Here is a 20,835-nt window from a genome sequence, read left to right on the forward strand (position 1 = left end):
CCGTCAAGGACGGTCAGATGTGCATTTCGGGCGTCGATTCTTTGAGTTTTTCGGGCCCCGAATTTAGAGGCGGCAACGACGCCGCTCACGAAATGCTCCAGCTTTGCTCGAACTGCACGTTTCCCGAACGTGGCGGGACGGGTCCCAGGAGCCGCAGGCTCTGCTCGTACAAATGCGCCCCCTCTCAGAACACGCAGCAGGGCAGGCGTGGACACGCTCGGCCCAAAAAGGTGAGCTCCGTCACCCTTTCTCTCGAAGCGGTCTACGACATGCTGGCTCTGTACGCGCCCGAGGCGCACCGGGGCTTCTGGGACCAGCTGGGCGAAGCGATGATGGACGCCTATGACAACGAAACGGTCGAAAAGACCAACGCGTTCGGGACCGCACAGGCCGACGGGGACGAGGAGATGGATCGGAGCGCTAGACTGGTGTTTTCCCTGGACTTCGGCGACGACCCGGTTCGCTCCCTGATACTCGAGGCGACGGCGGGAGTGGATCCTCTGAACGAGCTCTCGTTCAACAAATGCGCCATCGGGGGACAGCTCTTTCGCTGCACTGCGCCCTTGTACTACGGAGGGCTGGTGGCGAGAGCCTTCAGGCTCAGGGGAGACGACCCGCCGCGGGGATCTCTGGACCCTCTGCACGAGAGGGAGTCCGAGAGAGGCCCGGCGGACACTTTTCACGGGCCTCGCTTGAGCGTCTACTCGCCGGAGTACTCGGGCCTGCCGGTGAAAAACCTGAGCTCCTTCTGCGCCACGCGAACCGTGTACCACCAGGAGCGAATTCTGCTGAGGGAGGAAGACGGCACCCGCCGGCCCGTCGTCGAGCTGGAACCGGATTGGGAGTGGCTGGAAGCCTGCGAGGTGTTCAACAGACTGCACGGTCATGATGCGTTCACCGTCGAAAGCCTGAAACGGGACTACGCCGTGGCCATGACTGTGGTCAAGGGGGAGGACGCGTCCAGGGCGCCTATGAGATCGCGAAGGTTGGCCCGCGCGGTGAGCGTCTTGCGCAAGGCCGACGGTCGCGCCGCTCTGGAGATGAGAACGTGGCCTTCGACCCAGTCTCGCGCAGGTGAAACTCGGCACGAAGTGAGGACTTCTGGACTGAGAGGGATGGGCCGTTCGCGCAAACGGCTGACCTCCAGGTCAGTCTGCTCTGAGAGCCTTGACAAGCGACGGAGACGTTGACTAGGAACATCTGAGCGATTCGCTGGACAAATCTTTTGTATTTTTCCATTTTATTGTCTATGAGAGCGTCTCCAAGTCATGCTGTAATAAAAAAAAATCACCACGCAAAACCAATTCTGGGTGTCTTTGTGGCTTTTTTATTCGTTTTGTTATTGTTTTATTCCACAGCCAGTGAAAACCACACACAATGTTTGCAATAGCTTCTGAACCTATTGCTCGAACGCCAACCCTCTCCTCTCGTGACGGAGTTCTGGGCCCTTTTGGTTTCCAGCCTGGGTCAGCCCTAAATGTAAATCCCGAGGCTCTTCCCCTGACTGTTCGAGCGTGGGATTTACTCGTGGGGCAGCGTGCCGTAGTGAGGGGCGGCGGTATTTCCCTCTCAAATGCGTGGCTGGGGACAGCGAGGACTCCGATGGGCAGACTCTGAAACAGAATGAAGAGTGCAGTATCTAACAGCAGCACCGAAAGTGTTTCGCACGACTACCAGTCGCCTTTCTAAGCACCGTTTTTTTTTTAAAAAAAAAAAGCACAGCTTCTTTTGCTTTTCATTTCTTTTTATCACTCTCCAAAGCTCGGCGGGGTCTCTGAGCCTGCTCTGAAGCATCTCTGTTCCCCGTTGTATGCCCACAAGAACAAAACAAAAATCTGGGTTCTTCTCAGAAGAGTCACACTCCACTGAGCTCTGCGGGCTGCAATTGCTTCAGGTGTGGGGCTGGAAAGCCAACTCTTTCTCCATTTCGCTGAGCTATCCCTGGGTTGAAATAAAAAAGTCATACCAAAACAAACAATTTCTGTGTTCGTTTGGATTTTCTGTCCCGTTTGATTTTTTTTTCTTTTATTTCACACCCATCGCAAACCTCACAGAACATTCAGAATAGCTTTAAATTTGTTGCTTGAAGGCCAACTCTTTCTCTTCGTTCTGCTGAGCTCTGGACCGTTTCGGTTCACTCCCCGATCTGGCCCCGCATGTAATTCTGGCCGCTCGAGAGAGAAAAAACCTTTCCAAAAACGACCCATACGCCAGGCAGCCCTGCGTCTGTCAGGAGAGGCAGACTCAGGGGCAGGCTGCAACCTTTGGTCGAGACGAGTCACACGCCACGGAGCTGTGCGTCCTGTCGAGGGGAGCCCGCTCAGAGGCGGGCTGGAGCCTTTAGCAACCAGAGCCGCACAGCCTCGGAGCTCTTCTTCTGTCAGGAGAAGCCCGCTCAGGAGGCAGACGGGAGACTTCCTCTCAGACGAGTCACACGCCACAGAGCTCTGTGTCAGGGAGGGGCGACTCAGAGGCAGGAGGCAGGCTGGAGAAGTCATACAAAAACAAACAATTTCTGTTTTCATTTGGATTTTCTGTCCTGTTTGTTTTTTTTTTTTTTTTTTTTATTTCACACTCATTGAAAACCTCAAAGAACATTCCCAATAGCTTCAGGCGGAGAGCTCTAAGACCGACATTCTATTCAGTCTGCTGAGCTCTGGGCCATTTCTGTTCCCTCTCCGGGCTGCCTCGGGATGTAATTCTGACAGCCGGATTGAGAAAACCCTTTCCGAACACAAGCGTTCTGACTTTGAAGCAACTTCACGGGAGCTGCAGCGCAGCCCGCAGGCTGACCCTGTCCCCTCCGTCAGCACATGAAGCTTGACGGAAAGGCTCGGTTTGTGTGAAGCAAAAATCACGAGCGGCTCTGTGTGGAGTAAAGACACGGAGGCTCGTGTCCAGGGGGGGCCAACGCAGAGGAAGGCTGGAGCCTTTTGCGTCTGAGGCACACGAGCCTGCAGGGGAGGGAATGAGAGGCAGGCTGGATCGTGCAGGGGAGCGACTGAAGGCAGGCTGGATCGTGCTTTGTCTGAGAGCGGCCCGCAGGCAGGCTCTGTGTGGAGTAAAGACACGGGGGGGCCAACGCAGAGGAAGGCTGGAGCCTTTTGCGTCTGAGGCACACGAGCCTGCAGGGGAGGGAATGAGAGGCAGGCTGGATCGTGCAGGGGAGCGACTGAAGGCAGGCTGGATCGTGCTTTGACTGAGAGCGGCCCGCAGGCAGGCTCTGTGTGGAGTAAAGACACGGGGGGGCCAACGCAGAGGAAGGCTGGAGCCTTTTGCGTCTGAGGCACACGAGCCTGCAGGGGAGGGAATGAGAGGCAGGCTGGATCGTGCAGGGGAGCGACTGAAGGCAGGCTGGATCGTGCTTTGTCTGAGAGCGGCCCGCAGGCAGGCTCTGTGTGGAGTAGAGACACGGAGGCTCGTGTCAAGGGGGGGCCAACGCAGAGGAAGGCTGGAGCCTTTTGCGTCTGAGGCACACGAGCCTGCAGGGGAGGGAATGAGAGGCAGGCTGGATCGTGCAGGGGAGCGACTGAAGGCAGGCTGGATCGTGCTTTGTCTGAGAGCGGCCCGCAGGCAGGCCGTTGAGCTGTGGCCCGTTTCTGTTCCCTCTTCGGGCTGGCTCCGCTTGTATCTCTGACAGCTCGAGTGAGAAAAACTCTTTCTGAATGCAACTCTTTCTGGCCAACGCGATGAGCCTTTTGCATCAGGAGGCATCCCCGAGTCACAACAAAGAAAATCATCATGCAAAAAATAAAAAATAAAACAATTACAATAATTTTTGGGTTCTTTTGGATTTTTTGCTCTGTTTTTTTTATTTTACATCTAGTGAAAACCTCACACGACATTCACAGTAGCATGAGGTGGAGAGCTCATTTGCAAAAACAATAAGAGATTTAGTGCTAGAAGGCCAACTCTTTCTCCATTCCGCTGAGCTTTTGGCTGTCTCGGTTCCCTCCCCAAGCTGGCTCCAGGGGAGGGAATGAGAGGCAGGCTGGATCGTGCAGGGGAGCGACTGAAGGCAGGCTGGAACGTGCTTTGTCTGAGAGCGGCCCGCAGGCAGGCTCTGTGTGGAGTAAAGACACGGAGGCTCGTGTCAAGGGGGGGCCAACGCAGAGGAAGGCTGGAGCCTTTTGCGTCTGAGGCACACGAGCCTGCAGGGGAGGGAATGAGAGGCAGGCTGGATCGTGCAGGGGAGCGACTGAAGGCAGGCTGGAACGTGCTTTGTCTGAGAGCGGCCCGCAGGCAGGCTCTGTGTGGAGTAGAGACACGGAGGCTCGTGTCAAGGGGGGGCCCAACGCAGAGGAAGGCTGGAGCCTTTTGCGTCTGAGGCACACACGCCTGCAGGGGAGGGAATGAGAGACAGGCTGGATTTGTGCAGGGGAGCGACTGAAGGCAGGCTGGATCGTGCTTTGTCTGAGAGCCGCCCGCAGGCAGACCGTTGAGCTGTGGCCCGTTTCTGTTCCCTCTTCAGGCTGGCTCCGCTTGTATCTCTGACAGCTCGAGTGAGAAAAACTCTTTCTGAATTCAACTCTTTCTGGCCAACGCGATGAGCCTTTTGCATCAGAAGGCATCCCCGAGTCTCAACAAAGAAAATCATCATGCAAAAAATAAAAAATAAAACAATTACAATAATTTTTGGGTTCTTTTGGATTTTTTGCTCTGTTTTTTATTTTACATCTAGTGAAAACCTCACACGACATTCACAGTAGCATGAGTTGGAGAGCTCATTTGCAAAAACAATGAGAGATTTAGTGCTAGAAGGCCAACTCTTTCTCCATTCCGCTGAGCTTTTGGCTGTCTCGGTTCCCTCCCCAAGCTGGCTCCAGGGGAGGGAATGAGAGGCAGGCTGGATCGTGCAGGGGAGCGACTGAAGGCAGGCTGGAACGTGCTTTGTCTGAGAGCGGCCCGCAGGCAGGCTCTGTGTGGAGTAAAGACACGGAGGCTCGTGTCAAGGGGGGGCCAACGCAGAGGAAGGCTGGAGCCTTTTGCGTCTGAGGCACACGAGCCTGCAGGGGAGGGAATGAGAGGCAGGCTGGATCGTGCAGGGGAGCGACTGAAGGCAGGCTGGAACGTGCTTTGTCTGAGAGCGGCCCGCAGGCAGGCTCTGTGTGGAGTAGAGACACGGAGGCTCGTGTCAAGGGGGGGCCCAACGCAGAGGAAGGCTGGAGCCTTTTGCGTCTGAGGCACACACGCCTGCAGGGGAGGGAATGAGAGACAGGCTGGATTTGTGCAGGGGAGCGACTGAAGGCAGGCTGGATCGTGCTTTGTCTGAGAGCCGCCCGCAGGCAGACCGTTGAGCTGTGGCCCGTTTCTGTTCCCTCTTCAGGCTGGCTCCGCTTGTATCTCTGACAGCTCGAGTGAGAAAAACTCTTTCTGAATTCAACTCTTTCTGGCCAACGCGATGAGCCTTTTGCATCAGAAGGCATCCCCGAGTCTCAACAAAGAAAATCATCATGCAAAAAATAAAAAATAAAACAATTACAATAATTTTTGGGTTCTTTTGGATTTTTTGCTCTGTTTTTTATTTTACATCTAGTGAAAACCTCACACGACATTCACAGTAGCATGAGTTGGAGAGCTCATTTGCAAAAACAATGAGAGATTTAGTGCTAGAAGGCCAACTCTTTCTCCATTCCGCTGAGCTTTTGGCTGTCTCGGTTCCCTCCCCAAGCTGGCTCCAGGGGAGGGAATGAGAGGCAGGCTGGATCGTGCAGGGGAGCGACTGAAGGCAGGCTGGAACGTGCTTTGTCTGAGAGCGGCCCGCAGGCAGGCTCTGTGTGGAGTAAAGACACGGAGGCTCGTGTCAAGGGGGGGCCAACGCAGAGGAAGGCTGGAGCCTTTTGCGTCTGAGGCACACGAGCCTGCAGGGGAGGGAATGAGAGGCAGGCTGGATCGTGCAGGGGAGCGACTGAAGGCAGGCTGGAACGTGCTTTGTCTGAGAGCGGCCCGCAGGCAGGCTCTGTGTGGAGTAGAGACACGGAGGCTCGTGTCAAGGGGGGGCCCAACGCAGAGGAAGGCTGGAGCCTTTTGCGTCTGAGGCACACACGCCTGCAGGGGAGGGAATGAGAGACAGGCTGGATTTGTGCAGGGGAGCGACTGAAGGCAGGCTGGATCGTGCTTTGTCTGAGAGCCGCCCGCAGGCAGACCGTTGAGCTGTGGCCCGTTTCTGTTCCCTCTTCAGGCTGGCTCCGCTTGTATCTCTGACAGCTCGAGTGAGAAAAACTCTTTCTGAATTCAACTCTTTCTGGCCAACGCGATGAGCCTTTTGCATCAGAAGGCATCCCCGAGTCTCAACAAAGAAAATCATCATGCAAAAAATAAAAAATAAAACAATTACAATAATTTTTGGGTTCTTTTGGATTTTTTGCTCTGTTTTTTATTTTACATCTAGTGAAAACCTCACACGACATTCACAGTAGCATGAGTTGGAGAGCTCATTTGCAAAAACAATGAGAGATTTAGTGCTAGAAGGCCAACTCTTTCTCCATTCCGCGAGGCTCGTGTCAAGGGGGGGCCCAACGCAGAGGAAGGCTGGAGCCTTTTGCGTCTGAGGCACACACGCCTGCAGGGGAGGGAATGAGAGGCAGGCTGGATTTGTGCAGGGGAGCGACTGAAGGCAGGCTGGATCGTGCTTTGTCTGAGAGCCGCCCGCAGGCAGGCTCCGTGTGGAGTAAAGACACTGAAGCTCGTGTCAAGGGGGGGCCCAACGCAGAGGAAGGCTGGAGCCTTTTGCGTCTGAGGCACACACGCCTGCAGGGGAGGGAATGAGAGGCAGGCTGGATTTGTGCAGGGGAGCGACTGAAGGCAGGCTGGATCGTGCTTTGTCTGAGAGCCGCCCGCAGGCAGGCTCCGTGTGGAGTAAAGACACTGAAGCTCGTGTCAAGGGGGGGCCCAACGCAGAGGAAGGCTGGAGCCTTTTGCGTCTGAGGCACACACGCCTGCAGGGGAGGGAATGAGAGACAGGCTGGATTTGTGCAGGGGAGCGACTGAAGGCAGGCTGGATCGTGCTTTGTCTGAGAGCCGCCCGCAGGCAGACCGTTGAGCTGTGGCCCGTTTCTGTTCCCTCTTCAGGCTGGCTCCGCTTGTATCTCTGACAGCTCGAGTGAGAAAAACTCTTTCTGAATTCAACTCTTTCTGGCCAACGCGATGAGCCTTTTGCATCAGAAGGCATCCCCGAGTCTCAACAAAGAAAATCATCATGCAAAAAATAAAAAATAAAACAATTACAATAATTTTTGGGTTCTTTTGGATTTTTTGCTCTGTTTTTTATTTTACATCTAGTGAAAACCTCACACGACATTCACAGTAGCATGAGTTGGAGAGCTCATTTGCAAAAACAATGAGAGATTTAGTGCTAGAAGGCCAACTCTTTCTCCATTCCGCTGAGCTTTTGGCTGTCGCGGTTCCCTCCCCAAGCTGGCTCCACATGTAATTCTGAAAGCTCGAGAGGGAAAAAAAAAAAAAACCTTTCCTCAGGCCGCACCCTCAGAGGCAGGCCGGAGCCTTTCGCGTCTGAGAAACACAGGCAGCCCCCGCCCGCGAGTGAGCCGAGCGAGAGACAGGCTGGATGCCACGAGTCACACGGCAGAGCTGTGTGTCAGGCAGGGTTGGCTGAGCTGCGGACCGTTTCTGTTCCACCCCTGGGTTCGATACCCAGCTCGTGTTGTAATAAAAAAAGTCATCACACAAAATAAATTTTCTGTGTTCTTTTGGGTTTTCTGTCCCGTTTTTACTTCGTTTTCATTTTTATTTCACAGCCAGCAAAAACCTCACAGAACACTCTAGACAGCAACGGGCAAAGAGCTCGGTGGCAAACTTTCTCTTCACTCTGCTGAGCTCCGGGCCCGTTCGGTTCACTCCCAGAGCTGGCCCTGCACTTAATTCTGACCGCTCGAGTGAGAAAACAAATCTTTCCCAACACCAGCCACGCTCCGCAGAAATCCGTGTCAAGCAAGCTGCAGAAGCAGAAGCAGGCTGCGGTCTTTCGAAACAGATGTCACAAGGCACAGGGCTCCGCTTCTGTCGGGAAGTCCCCACTCGCAGGCAGGCTCTCTACGGAGGCTCTCTGCAGAGGCTCAGGGTGCACTCTCAGAGGCAGGCCGGAGCCTTTCGCGTCTGAGAAACACACGCAGCCCCTCCCGGGGGGAAATTCGTTTGGATTTTCTGTTCTGTTTTTTTCTAATTTTTATTTTACAGCCAGTGAAAACCTCACGGAACATTTGCGATAGATTCAGGCGTAGAGCTCTAAGAAGGACATTCTCTTCAGTCTGTTCAGCTCTGGGCCATTTCTGTTCCCTCTCCAGGGTGGCTCAGGATGTAATTCTGACAGCCGGAGTGAGAAAACCCTTTCCGAACACAAGCGTTCTAACTTTGAAGCAACCTCAAGGAAGCCGAGCTGCAGCGCAGCCCGCAGTCAGAGCCTGTCCCCTCTGACAGCACATGAAGCTCGACGGAAAGGCTTGGGGTGTGTGTAGGGAAAAATCCTGAGCGGCTCTGCGTGAAGTAAAGCCACTGAGCGCTGTTTCAAGGGGGGCCGAGGCAGAGGAAGGCTGGAGCCTTTCCTGTCTGAGGCACACACGCAGCCCGCGCCTGCAGGGGAGGAGAATGAGAGGAAGGCTGGACCGCGCAGGGGCAGGCTAGATCGTGCATTGGCTGAGAGCAGCCCGCATGCAGACCCTCTCCCCTCTGACAGCACATGAAGCTCCGTGGAGAGGCTCAGGTTTGGGTGAAGGGAACCGCACGAGCGGCTCTGCGTGGCTCAGGATGTAATTCTGACCGCTCGAGTGAGAAAACCCTTTCAGAACACAATCCACACACCACAGAGCTCTGTGTCGGGGGGCAGGGGGGCATCCTCAGAGACAGGCTGGGGCCTTTCGCGTCTGAAAAACACACGCAGCCTGCGCCTGAGAGTGAGCTGACTGAGAGACAGGCTGGATGCCACGAGTCACACCGCAGCGCTCTGTGTCAGGGAGGGCCGACTTTCTCCATTCCGCTGAGCTCTGACCGTTTCGGTTCCACCCTGGGTTGGATACCCAGGTCATGTTGTAATAAAAAAGTCTTACAAAATAAAAACAATTTCTGTGTTCGTTTGGATTTTCTGTCCTGTTTTTTATTTTTATTTTACAGACAGTGAAAACCTCACGGAATATTCGCGATAGCTTCAGGCGGAGTGCTCAAAGACCAACATTCTCTCCTTTCCGTTGAGCTGTGGTCCGTTTCTGTTCCCTCTCCGGGCTGGCTCCGCTTGTATCTCCAAATGTTCCAAATGTGAAGCAACCCCAAGGGGAGCCCAGCCCCAGAGCAGGCCGATCGCCTCCACTCTGACAGCACATGAAGCTCTATGGGAAGGGTTTGATGTGTGGCTCTGCGAGTCACATCACAGCGCGCTGTGTCAGGGAAGCCGAATCAGAGGCAAACTGAAGCGTGTCGTTGATGAGAGGAGCTCGCAGGCCAATCCTATCCCAGAACGAGCAGCCGTGTGGCAGCTCGGCTACCCTCGCAAACCCACACTGCTCGTTTCCAGGGCGCAGACCAGATCGCGAAGGCTGGCCAGCGCTACGAGCCTTTTGCATCAGAAGACATCCCCGAATCACACAAAAAAAAAAACTATAATGTTTGGGTTCTTTTCGATTATTTGTTCTGTTTTTATTTTATTTTACACCCAGTGAAAATCTCACACAACATTCACAGTAGGTTTAGGTGGAGAGCTCATAGGATTCATAAGAGATTTGGTGCTACAAGGCCAACTCATTTTTTTCCCCTTCCGCTGAGCTCTCGGCTGTTGCGGTTCCCTCCCCAAACTGGCTCCACATGTAATTCTGACAGCTCGAGTGGGAAGAAAAAAAAAATCTTTCCGGACTCAAGCATTCTGAATGTGAAGATACCTCCAGAACGCCAAGCCTCAGAGCTTGCAGGCCAATTCTCTCCCCATAAAGCTTAGAATCCCTGCTGACTCTGTTTATCCACTCGAACGAGGACAGAGTTGGCCTGTGGGCGCTGAGAGGCTTTGCGAGCTCAAACCAGCCCTGTTTGTAGGCCTTTCTTTGTGAATCGAACACGTTGGATCGAAATATCCGTACCTTCGCGTAGACCCCTCAAACCCTTTCAACAGTTTTGCTTCTCGAATGTTCACACAGACACACGCGCACACAGACACCTTTGTACGACAGCAGTTCTCAGTTTTATTTTCAGAGGACATACAGGGCGGCACAGAGGACAGACTCGCTGATATCAAAACAGAACAGATTTTCAGTTACTCGAGTGGGAAACGAGGCATCAGGTCGCGCTACCAGACAGCTCGATCCCTTTCACTGGGACGCGTCTGTGTCGCCGTCCCTTCCCTGGCGCTCGGAGCAAAGGGGGCAAAAGGGGACAGTGCAGCCTCTGCAGATGCTCTTTCCGCAGCTCTTGCAGGAGATCAGCGTCTTTGTGTCCTTGGAGCGCGGGCATATCTGACATCGTTTTCTTTTGCCCTCGCTGCGCGCGCTCGTCCCGCCGGCTTCTTGCATGCTGACCATTAGATCGTAGGCCGGCCTTGCGCGAGGAACACGCTTCCTGCGAAGTACGAGCGGTCTGACGAGATCTTTGCCCAGCTGCTCGAGGAAGATTCTCCTTCGGTTGCGGTTCCACGGCATCCAGTCCGGGTGCATTTCCCTCCATATCACGTAAGCGTTGTACGCCGACATGTCGATCATGTTGTGGAACATGGCCAAGGGCCAGCGCTTGGTCATTCTCCTGCAGCTGTACGTGGCCAGCAGTTTGTCCAGGTTGTCCACGCCGCCCTTGGTTTTATTGTAATCCAAGATCATCTCTGGTTTTTTGTCCCTGCGTTCGTGGCATATTTTGACCCTCGAATGCTTCGTGCTAAGGAGCAGGACGTTTTTGTTCTTTTTGGGCACGTAGGAAACGGCCGCGGCACAGTCCGTAAAGGCGAACCTGGAGGAGAGTGCTTCTCGTCCGCGGGCCGATGCGAGCTCCGGAGGCAGTTCGGGTTTGTTGCTTTTGATCGTACCGAGCAGGGTGATGTTCCGTTTCAGGAGCTCGGTGGCGAGCGCGTACGAAGTGAAGAAATTGTCGCACGTGACGTTACGGTGCTCCAGTCCCCGGGTGAGATCCGAAACCACTCGGGACGCAAGGTTTGTCTCTCGAGCACCCGAAGCCAGCTTGCCCATGTACGGTTGGACCCTCCAAGCGTAGCTCGTCCTTGCGTCGCAAGCGACCCATAGTTTGAGGCCGTACTTGGTAGGCTTGCTGGGAATGTACTGTCTGAAAGAACAACGTCCTGCGTAGAGAAAGAAAAACAAAAGGAAGAGTTAAGACAGACGCAAATACGTCAAGGATACCCTGAGAACAGTAAAAAGGGAGGCTGAAACCGCACCTTTGAAAGGAACCATTCGTTCGTCCACAGTCACCTCGGGTCCGATGTCGTAAAGCCTGGGCAGCCGATAGCACCACTCTTCCCACACCTCTCTGACTGCGGCCAATCTGTCCGAAGCGCTCCTAGAGGCTCTCGTGCTTCGATCGTCGAACCTGAGCGTCGCAGAGCGCTGGTAAAAGCTTCTAAGGGACATGGTTGCCCCGAAGATCGGTCGTCCGCACTCGGGCTCCCACAGGCTCACCAACGCTTCGCCTCGAGACCTGTACACCCCGGCCAAGATCAGCAGTCCCACGTAGGCCCTCAGTTCAATCTCGTCCATGGGTTTCGGAGTCTTTAATTCGTGGGCCTTATCGGCGCTATGGCGGTTGGTAGCTATCAAAATCAGTCTTTCTACATTTGGAGTGAAAAACAAAAGAAAAGAAGACAGGATGTCTCGAGCCCCCTCCCTCGCCTCAGTGGTAGGCCCTGAGGCCTGGTGAGGAGGGGACGCCCGGACGCTCGACCGATCACGCTCGTTCGCTGACCACTTTATTTCACCGTTCTTGGAGGAAAATGTATCCGGGTACACGCTCGCGCTCTCTGCGGCTGGTTCTTCCTCTATGTCTTCCTCGGCGTCTTCCTCAACGGCTTCCTCGACGTCTTCCTCGCCCGATGACCTGGGGCCCCGGTGCTGTTCTTCCGTTTCACTTTGAGAACCATCGAGCTCGTCCACGTCCGTTTCACACTCGTACAAATCCCAATCGGAGGGTTCGTCGCCTCTGCCCTGCCCTTCCAATTCATGCTGAGGACCCCCGGGCTCGACCGCTCCATCGTCAGGCATGTGGGCCTCGTCCCGCGGCGGATCGGATCGCCTGTCCTCGAGAGTTTCACGGCCGACCTGACCGCGGCCCCATCTGTCTCCGTCTCCCCCGCCCTGCCCTTCCGAGTCGTGCCGAGGACCCTCGGGCTCGACCGCTGCCGCATCAGGCTCGAGGGCTTCGTCCCGCGGCGGATCGGATCGCCTGTCCTCGAGAGTTTCACGGCCGACCTGACCGCGGCCCCCTCTGTCTCCGTCTCCCCCGCCCTGCCCTTCAGAGTCGTGCCGAGGACCCTCGGGCTCGACCGCTGCCGCATCAGGCTCGAGGGCTTCGTCCCGCGGCGGACCGTGGCCCCCTCCGTCTCCCCCGTCTGAGTCCGAATCCCAGTCGTAGGGTTCGTAGCGGCCCGGCTTCGGGGCCCCGCGCTGCCCTTCCGAGTCGTGCCGAGGACCCACGGGCTCCAACGCTGCCGCATCAGGCTCACGGGCTTTGTCCCCCGGCGGATGGGATCGCCGGCCCGCGCGAGTTTTGCGGCTGACTCGACCGTGACCCCCTCCGTCTCCGTGTCCCCCGTCTGAGTCCGAATCCCAGTCGTAGGGTTCGTAGCGGCCCGGCTTCGGCCCCCCGCGCTGCCCTTGCGAGTCGGGCCGAGGATCCTCTGGCTCGACCGCTCTTGTTCCCCGCTTGTGGGCCAGGGGCCTCGACCTGCTTCTTAGTGTTCTTTTGCGGCCTTTGTTCATCCTTAGCGCCGCCTATGACCTTAATGTACATGGATGAGCAAGCTCGAGTACGCCAATCATCCTTTCGGTTGACACACGACGAACTCCAGCGGTAATTTAGAGATGGCTTCGAGAGTTGAAATCGACATTGTGTGGTGTAAATACAGACGTGCCCGAATGAAATAAAACTCTGAAAACTGCACTGGTGTGTTTGAATTTACTTTTATTGTTTCCATCGTGTTTGTTCGCTTATTTTTTTTTTCTTCTTCATTTTTTACACAGAAATTGGAATTGAAATGAAATACATCTCGCCCCTGTATCAACTTTCAAGACACAGACTCTGGGTCATCCTCTTATTGTGTTTGTTCGCTCGTTTTTTTTCTTCTTCATTTTTTACACAGAAAATGAAATGAAATACATCTCGCCCCTGTATCAACTCTCAAGACACAGACTCTGGGTCTTCCTCTTCTATGAAACGCACGACTCCGTCGTGCACATGAAACCCATAATGGGGACCGATCCGGGGACCCTTCAGGGTCCACAGGTCGCACACGTATTTGAGCGTCCTGCACATGATTTCAAACTTTTTTCCAGTCCAATGCTTTGAGCTCGTAGACTTGGGGACTCCTGTGAGGCTGGCCAACTGTTCGCCCATGGCGCGAAACTCAAGGGACCTTTCGCTCCCTCCGCCATCCTCTCCGTCCCGGGACCACAGCGCGGTCACGAGCTTGGCGCACCAAGAGCTGAACTTCTCTCGGTTGCGTATCGCGCCACTCAGCAACCTTTTGATTCCCAGCCCCACTGGAGTGAAGCTGTAGTCTGTTCCGCAGAGGGCCATGAACAGCAAGTGTTTGGATCGGACGCTCTGGTCCTCCTGCGCTCTGGCTTTGGCTCTCAGGAACAGGTGCCTTCCGGAGCGAGCCAGTCTGAGGTAACGGGCGTGAGTGGACTCCGGAATTGCTCCGTCCGCGTAGGCTTTGGCCGTGCGCTTGAGCCCAGCCGTGATCTTTACCTTGGTCTTCTGGGGGTCGGATCCGATCTCTTGTTCTGCTTCGCCCTCACGGTCGACCTCTGGCTCGCGGGGGCGCTTAGATCCCCGCTCGACCGAGCGTGCTGCGTTACCGAAAAGTTGCGACGAGGGCGCGTTCCCCGCGCCTAAGACTTTCGGGTCATCCGCGCCGCACAGGACCGTGAAGGCGAAGCGTAACGTGTTTGCGCTGCGTGTGCCGGGGGGGTACGTTTTCTGGCTCTCCAGTGCCAGTTCACTCAGTTTGCTCCTCGCGTCAGACTCGAAGAACGCGCTCAGGAAAGCGACGTAAACCGAGCCTCGAACACCGCCCCGGTACAAGAACTCGTACACTGAGAGTTTGAACGCCTCGCCCCCGTGGCTCTCCAGAAGGCGACCCAGATCGGCATGTCTTTCCGCCGCGCCGTTGGGCAACAGGTGGTGCTCTGCGGAGCCCAGGTCGCACAGTGCGCTCAGCCAGTCGTCTGTGGCACCCGGCGCTCTGTTGGCGGTCCGTCGGACCGCTGGCTCGACAAGGAGCTCGCCGAAGGGCGATTCGTGCATGGCTCTGTCCTCAGTGTAGCTTTTGTTGTCCAACCTCAGTGTCAGGCCGGGCCGTCCGCTCGCAGCGAGCACGGCTATCAGATCTGTGTCCCCTGTGCACACTGTCACTGAGCCCGTCAGGGCGTTGGCCAACTCCACCATCAGCGTGTCGGCCTCCGTTTCTCGACACTCGACGCAAGCCTTTAGCAAGCCCTGGAGCCGCTCGTCTTCCGGGCTCCCGAAAGCTGTCAAGAAAACTCCAGGCGTCCCCTCAGGCCTGTAGGTCTTGCCGTCGCAGTAGCTCAGATCCACGACGGGAAAATGGAGGGTCTCGATTTTGAAGTGGTCTGGCTCCGTGAGTGGACTGGCCCCCTCTCCCCCGCGCTCCTCGCGCTCGTTGTGGAACGAGACCAGGTTGCTGGCGCGCTCGCCGGCGGTCTCGGCCCAGCGCGACTCGCCTACCGCCCCCGTGACTAAGAAAAAGCTGTCTCTCATGCCCACGTCGGCCAACAGTTTCATCGTGCCGTACTCTATCTCGGCCAGGTGAGCCTTACAGAACTTCAAGTGACCAGGGACCGTCCTGTTGGCCCTTTCTTCCCTCACGCTAGGCTTCTGCGCCCCCGGACCGTCTTTTACGAGCACGACGCATCGGCCGTGGGCCCTCTCTCTGACGTACCGGGATGCGAAATAGCTCGCCATCCTCGCGACCGACATCTCCGGTTCGCTCTCCGTGTAATCGCTTTCTCTGACTGTGTGTATGACCATGAGATGGTCTATCAGGATCCAGTCCTGCTGTTCGCTGGGTTTCTCGATGACTTTGAAAGGGGACACGTCTGGGTTGGCCAGCATGCCGTGGAGCGCTTGGTGCCTCAGACCCATGTCAGTTCTAGTTGTCCGTCAGTTTCCATCCAGCGCTCGAACATGCGAGGCTTTTCATTGAGTGTCATGCCTGCGCGGGAGCCGTTTTTGGCTCCGACATGATGCGGACCCAGGACCCCTGGGGGCCCCGCTCGTCTCGGAGGAGGAGGGTATTGGGTGCGGTGGACGGCCTTGCGATCCCTCATCGGGGTAACGTCTCTGACGCACTCTGGCCTTTTCTCGGTTGAACATGACGTTCCTGTAACAGAGGTCCTTTGGGTCGATGCTCGCCCTGCCGCCAGAGCCTGGCTTCGGATAGGCCTGCACTCTCACGTTGACACAGGTCGGCGTGAGGCAGTTGAGCACCTGCGGACAAAGGCAGTTTATCCAGGGGAACTTGGTGCGCAGCGTCTTGGTCACGGAGGGCCTCAGACAGCTCCTTATGGTGACTGTGTTCGTGCCTGGCCTCACGATCACCAGGTAAGCGTTTGAGCGCTCCGCCACGCTCGGGTACGTGAGCGAGAACATCGTCCAGGTCAGCCACAGCTGGGCGTTGTACCGCCACAGGGTAGGGGCATCCAAGACGTCGCTGTTTCGGGTCTTGAGCTCTAGGAGGGCCACGGTGTCGGTCGTTGCATCGTGAGCCAGCAGGTCGACTTCCGTGTAGAAGGTGTTCCGTCCAGGCAGTGGCCCGCAGCCCCGGGTGCAGCCGTTGTGGTACGTGCTGCCGCCTCGGTCGGGCGTGGGCACGCCGGCCACTTTGAGGCCCGCGCAGATCGGCTTGAGGCGCAGGGCCTCGAGCTGGGCGAGCAGGAGGCGAGACACGGGCCCGGTCTCTGAAGCAGCCTTCTTTCCGTTGAACACGTCCTTGCACTGAGCGTCTACTGCGTTTCCTATGCCCCTGGACATGCGGCTCCTGTCCCAGGCGCGCCTGCACGACTCAAAGTTGAGAGAGCCGTATGCCAGCAGGCGTCTCAACTCGCCCTCAAACTTACGGGCTGGGTCATCAGGCGCGTTCAGGATGGCCAAGTGATGAGACAACCAGCCGAGCGGGTTTCGTCGGTCACGGACGAGGTGGCTAAAAAACCTAGCGTATAGGTCCACACATATCATGTTGTGAGATCGGACGCCTCTCCTGCGGCGCGCGATCGAATCCAAGGTCCTTGTGATGCCGCGGACCCTGTACCACCGGTCCTGCGTCACGGCCTTCGCCTGGAGGTCTCTTCTCGACCCTCTGAACTCGATCACGGGCCTCCCGAGCTTCATCGTATTAAATGTCTCGGGGTGGACCAAGACGCTGTGCGGCAGTAACCGTTAAAGGGGGGTAGGTAACCTATGCTGGCTCGGCCCTCTCGTGCGCAGGACGCGACCCCGTCTGCCCACCTCTGCTGGGCGGGATGCAGCGGACCAGGTCCGGCCTCGTCGGAGGCTTCGATTCTTTGATTTCGTCCGGAAAAGAGATGTTGATGGGGAGGAAGTCCAACCCCGTACTGAGCGTTGCCAGGTTCAGGGGAAAGTTGGGGGCCGCCATCGCGGTCATCACCTCTCTCATTGTCGGGTTCCTCGCCTTGCCCAACAACATCCTCTACCTGATAGATAGCAGTCACGCCGTGAGGGGGAGCGCTCGGGACGTCTCCTTCGGCTCCTCTACGGCTCAGGAGAGGAGTAGCTACGATCACGCTTACATACACGGCGGCATAGCTGTGATAACCATGGGCTGTCTGGCGATGGTCGTGAGCGTGGTGCTGAGCTTTTTCGCGGCCAAGAGCAAGCGCAAGATGGACGACGCCGAGGAAGGAACCAGAAGGCTCAACAAAAGCACCCGGACGGTGCTGGCCTGTCTGATCATGATGAATCTGGAGCTGTTCATGGCAGTCGTCTCTGGTTGCATGGAGCTCTTGTACAGGCCGCTGATTCGTGACGAACACAGGATGCACAACGTGGAGTGCGCCATAGCAGTGTTCAACATTCTCATATACGCCATGTACGTGATCACCATGGTGCTCACCTCCACAGTGCTCAAAGAGAGGCAAGGCGACGGGAGAAATACAGACGCCTTCATGTCACACAACGCTCATCGAGACGGTCTTAATGCTGCCAAAACATACGGGGATGGCGACTACTATTCACAGTCCAGCCTGTTCCTGTGAAATGCGCTAGCAGTGAAAGGACTCTGTGCTGGCAGACGCTTTGAGTGTGTGAAATATAGTTTTTTTTTTAGTTTTAAAAATGCTTTTGCTTTTTTTTTTACTGTTGCTTGTGCTACAGTAAACTTGCCTGTGAAACTCAATAAAAACAATGACGGGGTTGATGTGTTTTGTTTGTTGTTTTTGTTTCTTTCTTTCAACTATGTTTTCACTCCAGCAAGGCATGAGTCAAGTAAACTTTATTTATAAAGCGCTTTTGTGACAGCAGAGGCTGACCAAAGTGCTTAATGATGAAAGATAAAACAAGACAACGATCCAAAATGAACAACATAATACAAAAGTAATAAAAATCAGTACAATCACCAACTCAAACTAAGTTAAAAGCCAGTGAGAAAAACTGAGTTTTCAACTTGGATTTAAAATCATTCGAAGAATTGGCCTGCCTAACCTGCATGAGCAGTGCATCCCACAAGCTGAGGCCAGCAAAGGAAAATGCCCCATACACTCTGAGTTTCCCCTGTGTCCTTGGCACATCCAGCAGCAGCTGGTCAGCTGATCTAAGAGGAATGCAGCTGTAGCAGCTCAGAGAGACAGGGCAGAGCCAGACTGTTTAAAGATTTAGAAACAAATAAAAGAATTTTAAAATGAACAGTCAGCCAGTGTAGAGAAGTCAGAACTTGAGTAATATGCTCTCTGTTCCACATGCCAGTTAACAAACATACAGCAGCGATCTTTGCCAGTTTGAGACAGGATAAGGACGAGTGAGAGATGGAAAGAGAGTTACACTGATCCAGTCGAATAGAAATAAAGGCGCGGATTACTGTGTCAAAGTGCTTTATTGATAAAAACAATTTGACTTTAACCCTTCCGCTCCCTTAGGTTGGCATGTGCTTTGGGGTCTGCATGACCCCCCTCCAAAAAAATATAACTCCCTCCGCTGTTTTACAGGGCATAAGTGACCCCACGAGGCATTTCTCGGTGGCCAGCACGAAACCCATTCCCTCCGCTGTTTTACAGGGCATAAGTGACCCCACGAGACAATACATTATTTATTTTTTTTTTCCCCTCCATCCTCTCCGCTGTTTTACAGGGCATAAGTGACCCCACGAAGCATTTCTCGGATGCCAGCACGAAACCCATTACTCAAACACCGGCAAAGCTACCGAGATTTAGCGGCCTGACTCCTCTTGAGCCTTTCCTTGCCCAAGTGGATTTAGCTGCCTTGCATGATGGATGGAGCAGCAGGGAGACGGCTATCCACCTGGCCCTTGCTCTGGAGGGTCCAGCACTTCAGGTTTTAGTAGACTTGTCTGCAGACGAACATAGTGACCTACAAGCCATTACTGGGGCCCTAAACAGAAGGTTTGGCCAAAGAGTGTCCAGTGAGCAGAGCAGAGAGCAGCTGATCAGACGACAACGACGTAGTGGAGAGAGTCTGGGAGCCTATGCCGCTGACATTCAACTACACATACGACATGGCTACCCTAACTTTCCAAGTTCTGCCAGGGAAGAGCTAAGCCTTCATGCATTTCTGCGGGGTCTGACACCTGAACCTCTGCGCCAACACGTGTGTCTCTCCTTTCCCACCAGCCTGGGGGAGGCGCTGAAAGGAGCTGAACAGGCGGAGGACGTTTTGTGTGCTGGGTCAACTGAGAGATCCCCACTGGTGAGGGCTGCTGACCATGAGTTGGAGGACTCTGCGCAGGACGAGCTCAGTCAAGCTCAAGCTGTTCGAACCCAACGGCGCCGGATGCCGCCCAATTGCTGCCACCGCTGTGGAGAACCAGGACATTTTGCCAGAGACTGTCCAGCACCCAGTCCCAGAGCCAGACCTCAGGCCCTTCAGGGGAAACACCAGCGGGGTGAGGCAGTAAGGGGATCCTCACCCCAAACCACAACCCCCCTTGGAACCATCACTCCAATGGTAGATCACTGTGGCCCAACACATGGATTATATTTGGACTGTTCCATTGGTGGCCAGCCCTGCAGTGCATTGGTGGACACAGGGTCCACCAATGCCAATGCAGGGTCCAGTGACATCAGGCTCTCTCCCAGAGAGTTGGATTCATACTGAGACTGCACTGCTCACAGTGACAGGTGAGCGAACCATCATGCCAGGGAAGAAATTGTTATCGGTGGCAGTTGGGGCTATTAAGTCTAAACATGAGTTTTGGCTGGCTGACATCCAAGATGACTGCATTAGAGGGCTTGACCTCCTTTGTCGCTGGCGGGCATGCGTTAATGTCCCACAATCCTCACAGCAAACCTGCACAAAAACCGCGTCAGAGAATGGTGGAAGCAGACTCAGGGCTGGGCCTGGTCATGGTGACACACCAAAGAGAATACCAGTGCGTGTTCGCCACCAGCCTGTTAACTTACAAGATTTTGAAATTGATGACATTTAAGGGTTGTGAGGACACTTAACCCTCTAAGAGGGGGGGCTGTGTAGTGATCCTGTCGATGTGGCTATCCTGCCCATGGCAGGAATGCAGTATGGGAGTTTTCTGTTTGCTTTGTTGAAACCATGAGTGAGTTGGGTATCTCCAGTAAAGACATTTTCAATGTTGGTCTGTTCTGTTTAGTTCTGAAAAGGCCTAATAAATGGTTAATCTGAGGACATTGGACTCTGTCATTTCATTTGTGCCTCCTAAAACAACAGCTGCCTGGGGTCATGCGGCACGGGTCAGCTCACTTTTCAGCCTGCTAAAACAGTTTAGGTGACAGGCATTAGCACCTTGCTATTTAGCATAGCTGCATTCTGCTCCATCCTGACCTACGTGAGAGAGCAGCCGCCACAGTATGTTTCTTTTTAAAAAATGACAGACACATGCCTAGTATCTTGGCGGTTTATTTCTGAACAAACACATTAAATCTAGACAAATTTGTATCTACTTTTATGCATTATAAATCAGACATGTTTGTCATTATCAGAGCACAGCAGATTCGTAAATAGTCTTCGTAAAATGTTCATATTTATTCATTTATTTTTTATTTTGGAAAATCAGCGTTAAGATAGTAGTTTGCCTCCACACCAGGCGGTGGCGGTAATGCACCATTCTGTTTTCTTCTCGAGCTGCAGGAACCGACAGCGGAAGCTGTGAGGACTGTGTCCGAATTACCGCCCTAACCCCTAACTACTAAAACCCTATATAGTGCGGCACTATATAGTTCTCTATATAGTTCTTTGAATTTTCAAAGCAATTCGGACACCCGTGCTCACTAGTTTTCTCTTTCGGGTGTTTTCAAATGGCGCTTGGCACGGAAACAAAGTGGCGCATTACCGCCACCACCTGGTCTGGAGGGGAACTACTTCTATTTAACGCGGAGAATGACACCCATTTGTCAAATTAAAAATATAATAAATATGAACATTTTATGAAGACTATTG

Source organism: Oryzias latipes, chromosome 1, assembly GCF_053564925.1.
Source record: "Oryzias latipes strain Hd-rR chromosome 1, Olatipes_Hd-rR_3.1".
Taxonomy (NCBI): domain Eukaryota; kingdom Metazoa; phylum Chordata; class Actinopteri; order Beloniformes; family Adrianichthyidae; genus Oryzias; species Oryzias latipes.